At 41.4% G+C, this 20,633-nt stretch overlaps 2 long non-coding RNA genes across 3 annotated transcripts in view; one reads left to right on the top strand and one right to left on the bottom strand.

The window, feature by feature from the left end:
• The window catches only part of LOC141991960 (uncharacterized), a 66,045-nt gene that overhangs the window by 38,806 nt on the left and 6,606 nt on the right, over positions 1-20,633 (top strand). The window contains exons 3-5 of one of the 2 annotated variants that reach the window (XR_012640501.1): positions 3,683-3,759; positions 7,308-7,365; positions 8,727-8,936. This is a non-coding gene — a long non-coding RNA (uncharacterized LOC141991960). Of the gene's footprint in view, positions 1-3,682; positions 3,760-7,307; positions 7,366-8,726; positions 8,937-20,633 lie in introns of those variants that run through there. The other variant, XR_012640500.1, reaches the window with a different exon arrangement.
• On the bottom strand, positions 655-17,637 carry LOC141991961 (uncharacterized). Its single transcript, XR_012640502.1, has 3 exons — positions 17,230-17,637; positions 3,583-3,739; positions 655-670 (listed from the first exon to the last, which is right to left on the bottom strand). It is a non-coding gene; the product is annotated as an uncharacterized LOC141991961 (long non-coding RNA).

Below are 20,633 nucleotides of genomic sequence, written 5' to 3' on the forward strand. Positions count from 1 at the left end.
CCACATATATTTGGGAGTGGTTTATTTTAGCAGTTGTGCAAATGTTGAATATGTGGTAACAATAGAAGGAATAAAACTTTGGACCAGGGCTCTTTGGAAAGCAAGAACTCTGGTTTACAAATTTTTTTCCCCAAGGCTTTGGCATTTGTTAGGGCACTCACGGAGGATTTCAGGACCTAGGTTCAAGTCACTGATCCAAATCAGACAGAGCAGGGGCTTAAACCTGGCTCTCCTACATCATAGGTGAGTTCCCTAACCCTGTGTTATTGGCTTCTTTGGCAGGGCTCTGTCTTCATCTGATTTTGACCAGAAATTCCATTCTGGATCTGAGAGACCTTCCCAATTGAAATATGGTTCTGGTGAAAAAACATTTTGTTAAAAAATTTTCTTACCAGCTCTATTTCAGGTTCCATTTTCACTGACCCAACAGCCAAATGTAAAAGCTGTAAATAGACCCTAGCTTCTACCATTGCTGATGTACTGTTGGCTTTGTTTAAATAAAATTAAGGACACACAAGATAATTACAAGCCCCAACTCCTCCAAATTAATTGAAATTATAAAGAAATAGTCGACCTTATTGCTTTTTACCAGGAGAGTTTTCAGAGGGAAAAAGTCAATCTTCTAGGGAACTTCAGCAGATTTACAAAAATATTTGGGCCATCGTGTCACCTAAAAAAGAAAAGTTGCAGAGTCAGCGATAGAAATGGCCACAGATCCACAAGTGTCAAATCTAGGCATAAATGTCCCCCAAACTGAGGCATGTTCAAGTTGTGACATTTTGGTTCAGCCCCATCCCTGCTAATAAGTCCTTGTCCCTTTCACAATACATGAACAAGAAATAAAGAAATGGGATCAAAATCTAAAGCCTTTTCATCCTATCACAGAAAGCAAGAGAGACAAGTCTGCATCCCGGATGTCTGAGTTAGGTCCATGCTACCGGACATAATTTTTTACAGTTAACTCTTTTACAGTGAATTGGAATATCAACTGCAAAACATCACTGAAGAAATGTTACTTCACCCTTTTCCCTCACACTAAATTCTCCGCACAGCTCTGAGCTTCTTGATCTCCTTATTTTTACAGTCCTCCCCCATCCTCTCGCAGCCTAGAAGCTGGAAGGTGCTGATATAGTGAAGAACTGCTATCGAATTAGCATTGACTCCTCTCTGCACTAACGTTTCACTCATTGTCTTAAAGTCTTTGTGAAAATGACAGTACATTTTAATATTTAGCTCCTGTTGACTTCAGTGCAAGTTGCATCAGCCCGTAAAAGTTTTATATCAACTTCCTTTTAATACTGGGATGAATCTTGATCTAAAAATGAAGGTTTGGTGCTAAATGAGAACTTGTTGGTTTCACTGCCACATCCCATTAGAAAAGTCTAATTTTTAAATATGAAGGCTAAAACAACATGCTAGCTGTGAAGGTGACAAGAATGAACCCACAACTGAGATGTCTGCCTTTTGCTTGAGTGTTTCATTTATTTTCTCAGGCACCATGACTAATTATGTTAATAAAAGTTATAAAATTTTGCCAGCAGACATTAGAATTTCAATAAACTACCAGGGGAATACTCAGATGACTTACTAGGAAGAGGAGTAAACAGCTGTGTTTTAACATCTGTAATACACACCCTCATGCTGTGTGAAGGAGCAAATGACCAGAATAAAAATTGTCTATGGCTCGTCTCACCAAGCACAGATTACATTCAGAGGTGAGGAAGGATAATCTTGCAGTTGAGGCAGTGGACTGGGAACCCCGGAGTTCAATGGCATCAGCTCCCTTCCTGTCACAGACTGCCTGTGGGACCTTGGGCAAATCATTTAGTTTCTCTGCACCTTTGTTCCCTGTAGGTAAATTGGGGATGATGATAATTCCCTCCCTCACAGGGGTACTGTGAGGATAAATACCTGGGAGGTGTCAGACATTATGGTGATGGAGGCAATATAAGTACACAGATGAGGAAAAGAAAGAAGCTGAGTGCAAATTTGCAAGTGCCCCTGTATTTGCATGCACAAATCCATCAAGTGGGCACCGGACACCACTGCCTTCAAAGCTTGTTAATACCACTACTGAGCCTGACTGAGTAAGGCCATTCAAGTAACACAAGATGTTCCTTTCACCCACGGACAGAGAGAATTGCACAACCTTGAGAACTTAAAACCTATTCATGGATCATTCACACGGAACACAATGTGTTGGCTATTTGACTACCATGCCAGCCTCCAGGGATATGGGATTTTTGGAGGTTTCTGTCTCTTCCCAAAATAAAATTAAGTATAATTTTATTTTTTTTAAAAGCTTCCATTCACTGTATCTGCAAGAAAAGTTACACTTCAACAGCTGTGCAATAACTTTGTACTTACTGGAGTAAACGGAAAAGGGTCCCAATTTTAAAGCTGGTCAAACCTCTTAAGGATTTGTATTTTTGAACTTGCAATCAAAGCTTTATATTTGGATTCTGATTTGCTTTTGATACTACAGCCGGCTGGGTATGCAGCTGTACTCTGAACTTTCCCAGCCTGTTAGGAGAAAAAAAAATTAAACAGAACAGCTAAGGTTCTAAAGCAACCTGACTTCAGATGAAGGGTTTTTAACATTTTTATTCTTAAATTACTGAAAATTGTTAATCTTTACATCTATTTGTCTCCCACATTTTCCCCAAGTTCATCTCTTCCTCTTCTCCGTCTCTCTTTTAGGCTGGCTCTTCTTTCTCAAAGTTATTTTCATTAAACTATATTTTGGCATTTTTGTTGAATATGTCTTGCTTTCAATGAGAGTTTTGCAATTGGCTTTAGGGCAATCTTAAAAAAAAAAAGTTACTGCCAACTTCAATAACAAGGGGAACCTAGAGAAAGGCCAAATGCAGATATGAGGCAGAAAGGGGAAAACTAATACCTGTGTTCTGCATGTGTCCAAAACTAGGAACATTCTGAAGGATGAATACATCAGAATACTTCTCCAAAAAATCCCCTTCTAAGTATCTATTATTTATTAACCTTCCCATGTCAAATTACTACAGAGTGCAATAATGATCATACTCCCCAAAGAGAGAAACATCTTTTTAACTTAAGATGTCCTTTCCAATAAAATTATTTTGAATTGTCCTTTAAAAACAACCAAAACCATCAAATGTATCTCAATCTGCAGAGAATACGGATGTAACTGAATCCGTCCAACAGAATTCATCCCTTGTATGAATTTCTCCGAGGGGATTTATTAGTGTTTACATCCATGCAAGCCATTTGGTTAAGTGTATTTTGGTATAACAGGTACTCATTCAGTAGAATTAGAGAAATGAATGCTGCAATGCATTTTAATGTTTTACTGGGAAATGGACCACATCCTCAGCTGGACTAAATCGGAGTAGTGCCATTGACTTCAGTGCAACTGTGAATGCAGCTGCTGATGAAAAGAGCTATATGAGGGCCAGGTATCATCATGTTAATATCTCATCTTGATGCTTTACTATGTGAAGACTAGAAGCAAGGTCATGTAATGTGAAATAGGCATGCATGGAGCAAGCACAAAAGCTTGGGAGCTGTTAACACGGGATAGCTTTTGTGACCTATTTGACCTACTCATGCTCTAGCTGTTTTCTGAATTCTCTCATTAGATGCAGCATCCCCACGCAGCGGAGTTATATTCATGCAATGTCACCAACTGTCTCTCTCTTTTTAGGAAGGCCATCTGGGCAAAGGAAGGGTCAGCAGCAATGCCTCCATGGGTATTCATGGTCTGAAGGACAGAAAAGAAGAGTGAGTTGGAATGTTTGGTATCTATCTTTTCATTCTGATGCAAACAACTGGTCTGGGGCCTGCAAGCAGATCGTAATGAATGAAACCGACTGAGAGCATAGTTAGTCCCTGTACACCTTTTATTTTAATTAATCAAATGTGTAGCTACATTTGTCAGTTGAGACAGGCTTAGACTACACTTTTCTGCAGAGTATTTAGATTACATCTCAAACATAGTACTAGCTACTTTTTAATTAAAAAAAAATTAAAAGTCCATCCAAGCTAAAAATTTATACCAGACATCAACCTGAAGCAATCTGAAATGACCAGTAAATTGGTTTTTCTAAATATGATGTTTGACTAAAAGATCCAATTCAGCCTTCATTCAAGTTTTTCAGCTAAAGACATTGTAATGATGAATACAATATGATCTTTTAAATGCATCTGCAAAGAAAGACCTGACAACTTAGAAAACGTATTTTGATTTAATCAGTTAGAAAAGAGGATAAAGAAAATAGTAAAATTTAGAGTAGAGGATTCAACATTTTGGGTCATATCCTCAACTGCTGAAAACTGGAGTAGCACCACTGAAGCCAATGGACCTGCACTGATTTACAGAAGCGGAGGTTCTGGCCCATTTTGGCTCAATACAGAATAAGAAAGCATAGGTGAAACCTCAATGTGTGCGTGAGACTCACTAGTGCTGTTGAGTCACGTATGTAATATTCAGCATCAAATGTCACATGGGACAACAAAGGTTTTGAACCCAACAACATAAAATTTTCAAATCATGCTTTCAATTGAAGGTGGAGGAAAATATACAGTCCTGTACATTTCACTTTGACTCATCTATATGTACTGACTCATTGCAGTTTGTGGCATAATGCAGCTGGCGATTACCCAAAGCCCTGGTGAAACTGACCAAGAAAATCACCATGAATATTTCTGTAGTGGAATGATGAATTTTCATAACGAATATTTTAAGCTTCTCTGACATTTGCAGTGCTTGCTCCTAAAGTGGAGAGGAATTTAAAAGACAGGTCTAGGACACTGAAGATTTCTGACATCATTTGAGCTGTCATACTTAGCAAAACAATTTGATTAAATCAACTTAAAATTAGTGCAAATAGTTACCCTTTGTGGGTTGGTTCTATTAACTTTGGAGTTAATTCAAGTTACTAATTCAGGTCATTTCTTGCTTCCTGTTCTGCTTGCAAGGCTTTTCATGTTTTATTTCTTTATCTGCTAATTAATTATCACCCTAGGTGCTTGTTAGCTTCCCATTAGAGCAAGGTCTTCTGCCACTATATTTGATTAACTGAGTCAAATTGTTCTTTCCAAAAGCAGCAGATGAGGCATTCTTTGGTTCTGTTGGATTAAATGGCTCCTGTGGGTACCACAGTCTGTTTTTTTTCCCATTATTCTATTTGCTATTCCAAGAGGAATGAAAGCTGAATTTAAAATACATAGGAAAATAGGGTTTGTCATACTTGATATCCTGGCTTCAGCAGCAGTCAATAAGCTTATCGTGCAGAAGAAGTGGGGAAAAGATCTACCCAACTGTGTAATGCTGTTACATAAGTGTGGAATATTCCTCCTGGATCCCTGTAGTGTTGATATGCTTGTTATATATCACAGATGGGTGGGCATGGAACTGTATACAACGAATTTTGTAGACTTCTCCTCAATTAGGAAAAGGAATTTCTTCAGCGGCTCTGCACAGGTGTAAACGACTGTATGAGGTGCACGGCCAAGGAAAATCAGGCCCAGGTAGAAGTGGCAAAAGATGCCTCAATCAAGGTGGCTGGCCCTCTATCCCCTTTTCTTGGTAGCACTACCATTCTCATTCATTTACCTATGGAAGGCCCTATGTATATGTCAGTGTTGGAAGGGAGTGGGAGACACAGACGCGATGTGCAGAGGAACCTCGGTTACCGGTGGAGAATTCAACCTGGGCTATATTACCTTTTCTGCAGCGTCCATGCTTCGGAATACCCCTCATCCCCACATAAAGCTCAGATCTCTTTGACCTCCACAGGGGTCTGTTCCAAAAACTTTACCACATGATACTTCACTTGTTGTAAATATAAACTTAAGGCCAAGATTTTCCAACTGGGGGGGTTGAGGTTGGGTGACTAAATCCATAGTTAGGTATCTAAATTTTCAGAGGCACTTAGCACCCACAACTCCCATTGGTTTTAACTTTATACATCCAAATTGGAAAATTTTGGCCTCAGGTTTCACTGCTATGCTACATCCCATATTTTCCTCTCTCGTCTTACTTGAGAGTGGATGTAATGGAGAAAGGAAAGGTCTATATATTGTATAATAAAACAATCATCCCTTAACATGTTTACAAAGATAATTCATATCCAAAAAGATCTGCACTTTTTCAAATCAATGCAATTGTTTGCCTTAGCTACTAAACAGTAGTGATAATCAGAAGTCTAAATGCTGTCGACCCACATAACCTGGAGCTATTATCCTGTTTGTCATAACATATCTCTTTAAAATACTGACAGAAACCCTGGGAGTAAGAAAGGCAGTTACGCTTTCCGTGCACTGAGAAAGACCTAGAAAGAAATACAGACAGATTTTTTTAAATGTATGCCATGTGAAAAGATATTCATTTCACAGTAGCAATTATCTAAATGCAAAGAACCTGGCCAATTCAAATCCTATTGGTTGGAGCTAATCTACTGTTACTGCTCTGTAATCTAACACCATTAAATATTTATATTGTTGGGACCATATAAAGAAAATTAATACCTCTTAAAGTTAACGTGATGGCACTGAGAGGATTTTTTAAAATAAAACAGAACAAAATATCGTGCATGGTTTTCTTTCCATTTTTATTCTCATTCTTGCATACCCCCTTTCTCCTAACACCGTATTTTGCTCCTGATTCCACTCACAACAACAGCTGCTTTGATCCTGAAGGTTTATATTCCCCTTTGCTAATTAGCAAGTTTGCACTAGGCTACATAGACTTAGGGGTCTTTCTTTTATTATTACTATATTTATGGGGTAACTGCTAGGTTGAAAATTTTTCATCAAAATTGTTTTTGATGGAAAATTGGTGGTTCAACATTGAACAAGTGTCTACTTTCCACAGAAAATTTTTAACCGAACACCCAAAAAACAAAATATTGCAGCCAAAACCTGAAATATTTCAATTCAGATATACTGCCGTGGTGCTTCATGGGAATTGTAGTTCAGTTGCCTAGTGTCCCCATTTTCCCCTTTGGGCTAAGTTCCCCAGCCACACTTCATCTCCTTTGATGTATTGCAGCTATGGAATTCCCATGATGCACCAAGAGGGGAGACACTAGTGCATCGTGGGAGATGGAGATGAGAATGGACGCATGAGGAATCCAAACTACAACTTCTAGGAGGCACTGCAGCAGTATCTCTGAAATTACACATTTTGGGTTTTTTAATTTTTCATCAAAATGTCCAAATTTTCTGCAGAACCCTGCTCCTCCCCGCTACACACACACACACACACACACACACGTGTTCCAACCAGCTCTAATAACTGATCTGATCATCTTCCTCCTACTTTACAGTCAAGAGTCTGCACACTGACAGAGCTGAATCACCTCTCCCTGACCCGTCACTTCGAGGGTAGGCCTTCACAGTTATTTTCGAGCGTTTTGTCCAGTCTGGTTTTAAGCATTCCAAAAGCTGGGGCTGCAACCACTTCCTTCCTGTGACTGTTATACAGCTGAATACATCAGATACAAAAGAAATTTACCACTGATGGTTGGTCCCTCTTCATTCCAACCCTCTCCTGTCACTGCAACTTTTCAGCTGCCCAATCTCACTCCATAATTTTTCTCTTTCCTTTTTTTCTCTGTCCCCTGCCTCCTTTATATTTCCTTCCTCTTCAGATTTCCTTTACCCACCATCCTTCCTTTCTCTCCTCATTCAACCCTGAAATCTCAGTCCCAAAAAGCAACCCTGGAACTACCTTTTGTAATATATATATATATATATAAACCCTATATACAGTGGTGAGCTGGAGCCGGTTCACGCAAACCGGTTGTTAAATTTTGAAGCCGGTTTAGAACCAGTTGTTAAAGGGGTAGGCAAACTCTGGCCCGCAGGCCACATCCGGCCAGCAGAACCATCCTGTCCGGCCCTCCTGAATTCCTGGCTGGGGAGGCTCCCCTGGCTGAGAATCCCTTTTTAATTTTCACTCACCCAGCGGCGCTTCGGGTCTTCGGTGGCGGGCCCTTCACACGCCCCGGCTCTTCGGCGGCACTTCAGCAGCAGGTATTTCAGTGCCACCAAAGACCCGGAGCTAGTGAAGGACCTGCTGCCAAAAACCCGGAGCAACTGAAGGAACCGGTTCTTCAGATTTTGGCAGCTCATCACTGCCTATATAAAGAGGTTTTTAAAAGATCTGAAGTTAAGAAGCCATGTGTTGCCCCAACCACTTTGCTTGGATGCTGTATCCCTTTTCCCTACCCTCCATCAGTTTCTTGCCTTAAACAAGATTGAAAGATCTTCTGGGAAGAGAATGTGTCTATGTGTTTATGCAGCACCTAGTACAATGTGACCCTGATCCTCACTGAAGTCCTAGGATGATAATACTGTGACTGGTTTTCCATCTGTTGTCAAGGATACCTCTTTGGTCAATGAGCAAACAGCAAAACAAACAAATCAAAATGGCATGAAGTGAGCTGTAGCTCACGAAAGCTTATGCTCAAATAAATTGGTTAGTCTCTAAGGTGCCACAAGTACTCCTTTTCTTCATACATCATGAGTTACTCCTACTCTCAGTTGCTGTTAATTTCTTCTGTCATGAAACTCTCATTTCTGTAGCAGTTGCTTGTAAGACTCCATAGGAATTTGGCTCTTGTGACAATGTACTAAAGAAGCCAAGGGCAATATGAACAAGTCCAAACAAGTTATGGAAAGCTGTGGAAATTTGTTTCCATGCTCAGCATAATTTATTACCTGTTGCATTCTGCTCATGACAGGACTGTGTCTGTGTGCTCTCAAGCTAAAAGAAGGAACAAGGATGTGCCAAACTGTGCAAGTAACTCAAGTATCACTGTACAGAGGAGAGTGTTCTGAAGATAAAAGCAATGTGAATAGCCTGCGAGATAAAATTCTTGTAATTTTGGTCTGAAATTGGACATATTGGGTGGGAGTAAAAATCATAGGCCCAACCCTGTTCCTCTGGAACTCGGTGCAGGTTTTGCTTTTGACATTAATGGGAGCAGGCTCACGTTATGCATTATAACATAAGCAGCCATTTTATGTCATCTTCTGATTGTGATATCAAATCATGTTATTTGACCTACAGTATTAATATTTCTGTCATTCTGGGCAAGGCATTTTTCAGAAATGAAAGGTTAAAAGCTAAAAGCAGAATGTTTACCTGAGAAGTTCTTGGATTCAAATCCCTAGTTTAAAAAGCTAGTCATTAATTCTATTAATTGTGATTATTATGCTCTCAAGTGCCAAAAGAGGGTTAACAATACTAAAGCTGTAATTTTTCTACTTAGAAAAAAATTGAATGTTTTGTTTGCTGTCTGCACTTCTGCTCAGCTTTATCTCTTGGTCCTAGAGGGATTCTAACTGGCAGTAATGACATTGAGCATAACAAGAGAACCCAAATACAGAACCACTTGCAGTTTGAACACAGGGCATCTGAATCCAATTGTAAATAAAAGGCCTGGATGAGAAGGAAACTGCTTGCGGTTTGCCCTCCCCAATCCCTCCCAGTGGTTCTTGCCCAGAATGGGTATATTTTCCTGTTTTCAAAGTTTGAAAATCTGCTTCAGATTAAAATTCCAAAAATCTACTACTTAGAAAATCAGACGACTTCATATCTTTGCTAATGAATATATTTCATAATCATGGATTATCAAATTAAAATTGTTCAAAATTCAATTACAATTTTCTTTCATGGGAAACATAGAATTTTCTGATCTTTCTGCTCTTGCAGCATCTTTCTAACTGAACATAACTTAGAAAGTGTGATGATGGCTGCTTGACTTTGTCATTACACAAAAATATAGGTAAAATCCGACTTCACTGAAACCAATGGCAAAACTCCCAAGGACTTTGATGAGGCCAGGATTTCAACATGGAGGCCCACCCTCACACTGCTCAGTGCCATTGATTGTGTCTGACTCCAAAGCCTCTGAACTGATTCTCTTAATAACTCCAAGAGCACAGACATACGATAGTACATTTCATCCCATTCTGTAGGGTCATGCACAGAATGCCTAGGATCAAACCCATAGGAACAAGCTATTCTCCAGCTGATGAGAGCTTTGTATGTGTGTACATGTCTGAGTGCCGTCTATATAGGTGGGCTTTTCATGGGGTGCGGAAGGGAAGAGACACTATAATAGCATCAAAATCCGGGTGACTCAGTTCATATAAATATCAAAGTTTATATGAAGCTCTGTGGTCTAGATAACGGGCAGAAAACCTTGTGACATAAGGTTGTCTTATAAGGTTTTTTACAAGGATAATTACTAGTTCTTCGTAGGACAGTGTTACAAAAGAAACACATGGACACATTCCTTGATCAAAACAGTTTATAATTTAAATGGCCAAATCCTGCAAAGATTTACACGAGTAACTGTATGCACATGAGTAGTCCCACATATTAAAGGAGGAGATTTCCAAAGGCACAAATGGAAGTTAGGTATCTAATTCCTACTGACAGTGCTCTTTGTGCCTTTGAAAACTTCCCCTTTAGTCTTTGCAGAGTGAGACCCCTATAGAGTCAGGCAGAGGGTAACAGTGTATTTTGTATTTTTCACTCTTGATTGTTTTTATGACGGATAAAATGCAATACATTTCTGCACACTCTCTTTTGGTAGCATCTGAATCAAACTTTTAAAATCAGCAGGAAGGCATGTGTATATCTATTTCTCTGTGTCTCCATCAGAGGGACTAGCCACAAGATTATCTGAAATTATTCCCAGCATTATTTTTGCATGCACTGTATCCGCTCTCAGGAATCTTTGTCAGAATTACCTCTTGTTATCATCCATTTTGGAACTAGCTAAACATGAAGCTGTTCAAAGTTTTCTTTTTTTCTAGAAGCATTTCAGACAGTTGACCTTAGTCCAAAATCTTCCAGCAGTAGAAAGCCATCATGTATTAAAAACACATGCAGATCTATGGTTGATTAGGTCTAGAAATGCTGAGAATAACAAACTTTGACATTTAACCAGTAGCCACCAACCCTGCTATAAATATTTATGTATGAAGATAGACACAGAACCCTTGTTTATTGTAAACTAGAACACTCAGAATTAAAAAGAGTACTTTAATCTGATGCATGTTTATGTGATGTTTATTAAGTTCTATTTTTGGAATTTGAGGGGCATGTTACATGATTAGTTACACAGCTATTAATCAGCTCGACTCACGTCTCTGCAGTCACCGTAATCCAGTGGTGTAGCTACGAATGGAAATTTGCATGGGCCCCAACTTATGATGGACAGGCAATGTCCACTACCTGAGATCCCACCCTAAAGTGCATGGTTCAAAAAAAGGCAGTTAATAAATGTACTTAAGCTTGGCATTCACACAGGCTCAGATTTAGATGGGCCTGGGTGCTATTGGATGGGGCCGTGATCCACCCAAGCCCACGCCTCTGCTCAAGTCTGCCACATGTATAACTGAGACCCACAAAGTTATTTCCAGAGGAAATTAAAGTGTCATCAAGCTGTAACATGTGCCAAATACTAGGTCACCACAGGATCTTGTTACTGTAACCCTTGTCCATCTCCATCCTTTGCCTTAACGGTTTGTCACATTCTTATGGCACTGTGTCTAAAATGAGATGAAGATCTTCATGACATGAACCTTATCCTTTTAACAGGCCTCTGTGGGGCACTTAGCACAACTTTGGGGGCTGTAAAAGTATTCCTACAATAAATAATAGCTGTTATTAAATACTGATAGAAAATACCTGCTGAGGATGCCAAGGGAATACATAGAATCCGCAGGTTACCCTGGCTGCTTCCCTTTGCTGGTCTGCACTGTCCTCTCTTGGGGTTGCACCGACTGGCTACAGGATACCCAACAGATGTCAGATTGACCTAGGGCTGAAGGGAGGAGTTCAGTGGACTTTGGATCAAGCCCTAAGGATATATCAGTCCTTTTGGCTGTCCTCCCATGGGGGGGGCAATAGGCCTCTTTTGCCTACTCTCCCTCTCATGCAAGGAGCTCCAGACCTGCAGAGGGCACTCCAGGTGAAAAGTGCCGCTCAGGCTCTTGACCCGTCTCTCTGTGGGATGGAGGATCTCTCATACAGATGGTCCCCTCCACTGTATAATCAGACCAAATGGTTTCCACCTCCACACCCTGTGATTCCAATTCAGTAAATGATCTTAACATCAAATTCTTTGTAATAGTGTAAACAGGTATGTTGTCAGATTTGTAGTTCCTAGAATAGATGCATACTGATGTGCATGGGCTTTGTTATTTGCTCTCCCTTCTTATCTAGAAGTTGACAGGATGTACAAAATTCAGAAGTACACAAGGAGAGATAAGGCTTGGAGGCAGAAATGAACAGCTTATTATCAGTCAACCAAGTAAGCATCTAGACAGAATGAGGTTTAGAGATCAATTCTGCTGCTGTTTAATTACTTCCAGCATCACATATATTTTCCCTTTTATATTTATGATCTTTTCTACAGAGAGATGGTATTGTGCTTTCCCAGATGTACTTTCCCATCAGGTATATATGGGTACATGGCAAAGTGAGTGGATTTGGATAACAGTATGTAGTGACAGTGTCTTCTTGATGATAACTTGATAGGAGACATTCCTAATGTGGAGAAGAGTCCTAAAAAAACTATTCATACTATAAGCTATTTTCATCAAGTTTGCAGAAGGAACAAGATTTGGGATTTTTACCTGTAACAGTTTGCTGTTCTGTGCAATGAGACAGTTTTTACAAGTAAAAAACTCCAAAAAAAACCCCAACAACCCACAACAACAACTCTTTCTTTCTTTCTCTTTCTTTCTTTCAAAAGGCAAAGCAATAGAATTTCCCTGGAAAAAAATAGCAAGGCAGCATTTCTAAATCACTCTCCCATTTCCCCCCAGATTTTCTCTATAGAGCCAGTCACTCATCCTTGCCCCAGAAACCATTGAACACAGACAACAGCAGCAGTGACAGCTCCATTCGCTCTGTCACCACTAATCGGCTTTAGTTCTGACTTCGAGTAACCACATCTAAGGGTGAGGGGGAAGTTCAGACACTGTGGGCACTCAATCCGTGGTCTCTTTGATGGGACTCCCAATGTTACAGGTAGGAGGAAAGACCAGTCATGGCCATCTGTGGCAATTGGTTTTGTGTTGTAGACTCCTCTCCAATATGACACGAATTGAGACCTCCAACTTATTTCACAGGAGCCCTTGAGCCACCATCCAATAATGACAGTTTTGTAACCTGATGTGAAAATGCACAACAGTTTCAATTCTTGCAGGCAGAGGCAAGAGGAATCAAACCGGTTTCAAACAGCACCAAGTAACAGACTATATTTATGGTGCGTATTTTAAACACTAGTGTCTCAAATTAAGAAGGTAAAGACCAAACCTGAAATGTTTCAAGTACAGTTTTAGTAGACTTAATTTGATAAAGAATTTAACCTTTTCTCAGTACCCTTCTCCTATCACCTCATTTTTTATATATGTGTAAGCGGGGGAATAGTCCCGCTCTTGTGGGGAACTTTCCTGGCTTCTGCACTACCCCGGTGAAGTGGGCTAGCGAAAAGATCTGAGTCCATGCTCCCACTTCCTTTACCCAGTGACCTCCCTGCCCTTGAGGACTCCCCTTCCAGAGTCCTCGTAACCCCAACAAGGCTGGGCCCAGGATTCCTGGGGGGCTTGACCCCCAACCCTGCTGTGGTCACCTAGGACAGGGGCTAGGGTGTCCCCGCTCCAGGGTACTCTCTCTGCACTGGGCACTTCTCTGACCCACTGACCATTACATACAAGTTAAAGCAAATGCAAGTTATTTAATCAACAATTAATTTTAAAAAGAATAAGGAATAATGGGAAAGGTTAAAGGAAACACATCAACCCGCTCTGTGGCAGGGAACATCGCAAACACTGTCTCTGGTACGTCAGGGCAGTTCACAGTCTGTTCCTTGTAAGTCCCAGGCCTCCTGCTCAGGCCCTGGCTGTGCTGCAGGGATGCTGTGGGTTGGACACTTGCTCTGGTGGTGGCCACATGCTATCAGGCTCTAAGTGGTAGGACCCTTCTTCCCAGTGTCGCCCCCGCCCTGTCGGGGTTACGATCCAAGCCTGGCCTGCAGAGCCTCTTGGCTGAGGCATCTCCCTGTGCTGGGCCCGCTGCCCAGGGTCCCCCTCGAACTCCCCAGCTGCTCACCGCACCCAGCTCCGGACTGCTCCAGCCCCAGCTCCACGGCTCTGTCTCAGCACAGCTGCTGCTGCTCTGCCTCCAGCTCCCTGGGCTGCTTTTCTGGCCCCTCTGGCTCTGGTTGCTGCAGCTCTGCTCCCAGGGCAAGTCTGCTCTCTCTGGGCTGTGCCTCTGGCTTTGGGGCTGCAGCTCTGCTCCCAGGACAGGGTCTGCTCTCTCTGGGCTGCTTTTCTGGTCCCTCTGGATCTGGCACAGCTCTGCTCTGCTCCCCAGCTCAGCTTGAGCCCCTCCTTTCTCCTTAGCTCGGCCCCACTCTGTCTGACCCAGGCAAATCCTGCTCGCACACAGGACGGGACCTCCCTGGCCTCCTGACTCCCTGATTAGCCTGCCCACCCTGTCATTCAGGCTGACCTGGAGCATTGGCCTCTCCCCATTGTTCCTGGGGACTGTCAGTCTCAGGGTCCTGATTTCCCATAGACCCTTCCCCTTTTAGTACTGGGAGCTAGCCAGCCAAAACACCCCCACTGACTGTTAGTAAGGACGCAACAGTCCACTTACATATGTCATTAGGATTTCATCATCTTCACTATCTTCATTTCAGATAAGTAGTTATGGTCACACAGATAAAACATAAAACACATGAAAGGAATTTTTCCATGCACTGCCTAATAACCTGAGGAATTTGAGTTACTAGTTGATTCTTTTTTATTTTTATTATTTCAGTGGCACGTGTAATTCTGTAGAGAGAAAACACCTCTCAAATCTTTTTAGTCACATTAACTTAATAAGAGTTGGCATTCATTGCTTTGTTAAAATAAAATCTCTAAGGACTAACTCAGTAGTTTGTAACAATGATACCAGGATCAGTTTCCACAGTTCTTGTGTGGTGGTGATTGACATTTTAAACTCTTGTTCCTGATGACAGAGACCTTGTTTTTCACCAGGTACTGTATCCCTGGCTAGCAAAACATGAATTTACTAAAGGGTGCATACAGTGGTAAGCCACAATTTCACTACTGCTGTTCAATATATAAACACTATGTGGAGACCCTACTATGAGGCAGGGAAGCAAAGAGTTAAAAATCAGGATGGCTGTTCCTGAATATTTTTTAAAAATGTGTTCTTCAATCTAATCGTTTGCGATTGTCTGATACACCAGTACGACCACACCAAAAATTCTTTTGGTTAGGGCTTGTTTTAAAACTTCCTACATAGTAATTTGCCTGATTCAACCACTCCAGGCATGCAGATGTTTTTCAGAAGGGGACTAAGGACTGAAAATATGAATTTGTCCTTTATGCCTAAATCCAAGCCCATGAGAAGTAAGTTAATCCTATTGAAAGAGTCAAGGGGCCTCACGGGTGCTTCAGGCTTGACCTTAGTTTCATTGTTCCCCCCCCCCCCATGTGCTATTCATTACTATATTGATGCACAACAATTGTCATAAATCTGTGTTCTCTTATTAAATAATTCTATTACTTAAAGCGTTGCATGCATTGCCCATGGGATGTCTACACCGGGCTTTTAGCAGTTTTAGCTGGAACTATCTTTCAGCTGTATGTAAGCTAACATGGTTTCCAATACACTTTGGCCAGCCAGAGCCAAGCTGTGATGGCATTGTCACACTGTTTAGAAATGCTGTTTTAATTCCTGCATTGCAGAGCTGCACTGAAGTCTGTGCTAGCACATCCCAGTGTAAGACAGGGGTCTGTCTCTTGCTATGCTGGCTGGCAAAAGCATGCTATTTATCATTTCCTAGCTGGAACCACTGTCAAATACACTTCCAGTGATAAGGTTCCAACTAAGTCAGGTAGCAAGCCAGAGAAGACGGAACCTGAGTGTGGTTTAGCTGAGAATCCAAGCCCTGATGTCTGCTCCTATCTTATCACTGAAGTCCTTTGACATCTTGGGGCAATTTGTTTATCTGCAAAACAGGGATCATTTCCTTACTGAGGTGTGGCCAGCCTCCAATAGTAAATATTTTGTAAAGGTCTTTGAGTTAAAGGTGTCATATAAATGATAACTTTTATTAGCTACAGAACCCACTTATCCATTTCTTATAATGTTAATGTAATGGCTAGAGAGCTTGTGGTTTAACATTTTTCTGATTTAATATCATGAGAAAACTTGATAGGGCTCCAATGAACGGTATTCTGAACAGTTTGTTCATCAACATATCATCTCTGGGTCATCATTGCCAAAGGGCAGCGAAGGGGGAAGAACAAAGTCAGGAATAAAATTTTAAAGGTTTTTTTTTTAAAATACGCTATCTCATAGGAAACATTTAATTTAAATTACAAAATCCTAGCTTCATAAGAAATAGACTCTTTTAAAAATTCCCCTATTAAGGGTAAAGAGTCCCCTAAAAGAAGTGCTTAGGACTGGAGTATGCTCCTACAGCTAGAGTGAGCACCAGGCTCTGTGTGTACAGTGCCTAGCCCAATGAGGCTCCCATTCTTGGCTTTCCCTCAAGCACTGCAATCATAAATATGATTAATAATGATAACTAAACTCCCAGCCTGGAGTTAAGCTTCAGAGATAAATCCTCATTCTAAGGCAGAGTGAGCATCTAAACTATGCCACACTCCCCAACCAAAGTGAGCTCCTGAGGTACATTAAACTTCCACACAAAAATGAACTGCTCAGGTCTGAAAGAGGTTTATTACTAACCTAAACTCCCTAGCTAAAGTGAATGCCCCACACCTAGAGACCAGCTTTGTAGTCCTTAACCCAATCCCTAATAGGTTCTGACCAATCATCCCTCTCCAGATGACCCAAAATGGAGCTTCACAGCCAAGAGCAAACACCTGTGGCCTCTTTCAAAACTCCATCACCACATTTCCCTAAAATAGAAACACCTGAAGCTCTGTTCGGTCAAACAATCCTCATCCTACTCATCACCTGTCCTGTTTGCTCTGGCCAGGCATCAAGTCGCAAAATGCACAGGTGTTCCGAGTCTTCATGCAACAGTAAACAGTTTGGGAATGAAGCAAGTACTGGCCACCAGCAACTCATCAGGCCATTGGAAAGGCACTATTTTACATTGTGATTTAAGCAGCCGAGCCACAACACAAACCCAAATCCAGGACAGTCCAACATTACTTTTTGTTAGCTCATACCTGGATTTTCAGAGGTGCTGAGGACTGGTAGCTCCCATTGACATCAATTGGGGTGCTCAGCAGTGCTGAAATTCAGGCCTTTAGTAATGAGTCTCAGTTTGCAAAAGCTTTCTTCCTCTGTTCAGCCTTCTCTTTTTCTTTACAACGCTCCGCATTGTGGTTTACAGATCTAGTGGCTCTTGTGGGTAAGAGAAGAAATAAACTGAACTTGTATCAATTCTATCTCTATCCCCAAAACTTTATTAGGAGTAACAGAATTTGAGTGAAGGGAAAATGTTCACTGACTTCCTCAAAACACAATTACATTACTGAGTAATTCAGTAACTCCTGGCCTAATCCATGAAAAATGAGACCTGGTATAGTACAGCAGGAGCCAGGCTCTATGGTGGCATCAAGATGTTAATGAAAGAATTATATCAACAATTCCAGGGCTGTCTGCTTTATTTATACTAAAACCTGGTGATAGACACAATTATGGTAGATTAACCTTGGCATCACTCCAGTATGAAAACAATATACGAGAGCCAAATTTTGTTCTAAATATAACATATCTATTACTGTTCTGGGTTTATATTTATTATGCTTGGAGTGATAAACTGTAATCAATTCACAGAACATAATAATTACAGTATAACAAGCTAACTAGGTTTCTCAAGATTATGTTATCATTTGGAGGGAGAGTAACCTGAAATATGAAGGTTAACTTTCTTTGATCTAAAGAGGCTGGGTTTTGTTTTGATTTGATTCTTTGTATTTGGGGCAATTAGTGCAGCTGTGAAGCTGTAATTCCACTTATATGTTTAGCACTCTTCATTCTCCCTTTCAGCATTGTTCATGCTTTTGTGTGCTTCCTTAATTCCAGCTCGCTCAAGTGTGTGTTGATTATCAACAGTGGAATCTTCTTGGACCATATAATATAGCTGACCGGCAAATTTTCAATTGAATTACAAATTGCAGAAAATGTCCTACTCACAGAGTCAAAATAGCTCTGGCATATTGGCATGCAGAGAAATACTCAGCAGCCCCAGAAAGACCCACGCAGAAAGCCTGGTCCCACAGAACTCAAAGGGAGTTTTGTCATCGAGTTCAATGGGGCCCTAATATTCACCCCTAATACTGGGAACAACCTGAGAGCATCACAAAGCTGCAACACAACTAACATAAGATGAGACTAACCCTGTGCAGGGGTCAGCAGAAGCAGCCCTGAAGATTCACTTAGGTCTACACATAATATTTGTACCTGTATAACTATTTGGGTTAGGGGCATGATTCTTTTACCAAATTAGTTATACCGGTACAACCCCTTGTGTAGCTGGAGTTACACTGGTCTAAATGTGCCGTATGCTGGTGTAGCCCATGCCCACTTGGTGTGAGTTAAATACTCCCCCAAAACAGAGAAGCTCATCCTGAGCTCCAGAGGCTTACCCAGCTCACTTCCACCACTCAGTCACTATGTGGCTTAGCCACCCCCAGAGAGGACAGAGTGCCACACTAAACTGGCATAGGTTACACTAGTATAGCTCATTCCCCTTCCCATGCAGAAATATGTGAAACCAGCATAAGCATATGTGTACCTCAAACTGCATCCCCATGAGGGGGTTACCAGTGTAGTTACAGTGGATACAAGCTGTGTGTGCAGAGGCCTGGTCTACACCAGTTTTGCCAGCATAGCTATGTCAGCTAGGAGTCTGAAAAATCACACTCACGCCCCAAGGGGTACAGCTAGGCTGGTAGAACGCCCATTGAAACACAACTGTACTGACAGATGAGTGCTTCTGTCAGCATAGCTAATGTTGTCTGGGGAGGTGGGAAGGAGTTCTTCTGTCAGCTCATGCTGCATCTATGCTCGGGAGCTCTGCCACATAGTTGTTCCGCTATAGCTATGCTGGCTAAGGCTCTGTGATGTAGACATGGCTTCTCTCTCTCAAAACAGGGCTTAAGTGAGACTTAATGGATGCATTAGTCTCAGGCTGGCCCCTCTGCACAGGGCAGTTTTATCAAGTCAACACAACTCATGGTGTCATCATACTATAAGCTGGTCTTCCGGCCAGTCTCGGACACTGAAACAGAGAGACTGACGTTTCTGAAAGAGGAACATAAAGGAAAATAGAGCAGTCCAGAATGAATGGAGAGTGACAGCCCAGGGATCTAAACTCTTACAGAGCTCAGGAAATGTATAACTCTGTTGTACATGACTCTGAACAAAGGTGAAGTGAAAGCATCCGTTTGGACGCCAAAGACTCGTTGCATCAGAGCAACAAAAATGCATGTCAGGAGTTAAGCATCCGTTTACGGTGTTGCTGCATACTTGTAACGAGGTTGTAAATCATCACAAATGATTACCTATCCAGCAGAGCATGTGTAGTGAGAGGAAAGCTAGCCTGGCAAACACACTTGGTAGCTATTCTAGAAATACTTCAAAACTCTGTGTACACAAATGGTTCTTTCACACGTCTTAACAGATGTTTGTCATTTTCTCTTCATCTGCATTTAATATTCTGCTACATATTTCTTCTCTGCTCACAAAAGTGCAGCAATCATTCCAAAAACCTGGCTTTGCTTGTTCATATTAATAGGATACCTTTGGTTCTTTTGTAAATAGGCAGATGTACATCGACACTCATTTAAAGTATCTGTTTTCCGATTGCCGTTAATTTTAAATGACTTATTTTCACTGAGATACACTCCGTACATAGGTGCAATTCCACCACTCTATCAGAGAGTATTTTTATTTATTGATCTGCTAAAATAAAAGGCACCGAATCCTTTCTGCACAATAGCGAATGCTTTTAAATATTTCAGAATGTTAGCAAAGACTTGGCTCAGGGGGTTGGTAATAGCAAACAGGGCACAGATGTTCAGTGGAAAGATGAAAGGTGCCCTACTGCTGCACAATACTGGAGGTTCGAACCTGAACCGTGAAGATAGTAAAAAGCATCTACCGGAGGCAGTGTAGTTCAATCCCGGATTAAATGGGAATTCACCATGGCTTTCAGTTAAATCCATCATTGTCACAGACATTACCTACCCATAAGTTTCATTGGCTTGGCTTAGTGTTTGTTCTTCTCACTAAGGGTACATTTGCACAGCGGCTGGGAGCTGTACTTCCCAGTCTGGGTAGCATACACACACCAGGTACGTTCCCGCCCAATCCCCTAGTTACATACTGAGGTGGCCCAAGCTGCCACTGGTGTCACTGTGGCCACACTGCTATTTTTGAGGCCTAGCTTGAGCAAAACTAACGCATTTCCAGCCACTATGTAGATGTTCCCATACAGCCTGATCCACTCCCTCTGAAGTCAAATTAAAGACTTTCAGTGTTGTCAGCGGGCTTTGGATCAGGCCCCTAACCAAAGCAACTGATGGACCTTAAACAGAATCACAGTTTAAATGGTTTTGACTCA

The sequence above is a fragment of the Natator depressus genome, chromosome 8 (assembly GCF_965152275.1).
Source record: "Natator depressus isolate rNatDep1 chromosome 8, rNatDep2.hap1, whole genome shotgun sequence".
NCBI classification, from domain to species: domain Eukaryota; kingdom Metazoa; phylum Chordata; order Testudines; family Cheloniidae; genus Natator; species Natator depressus.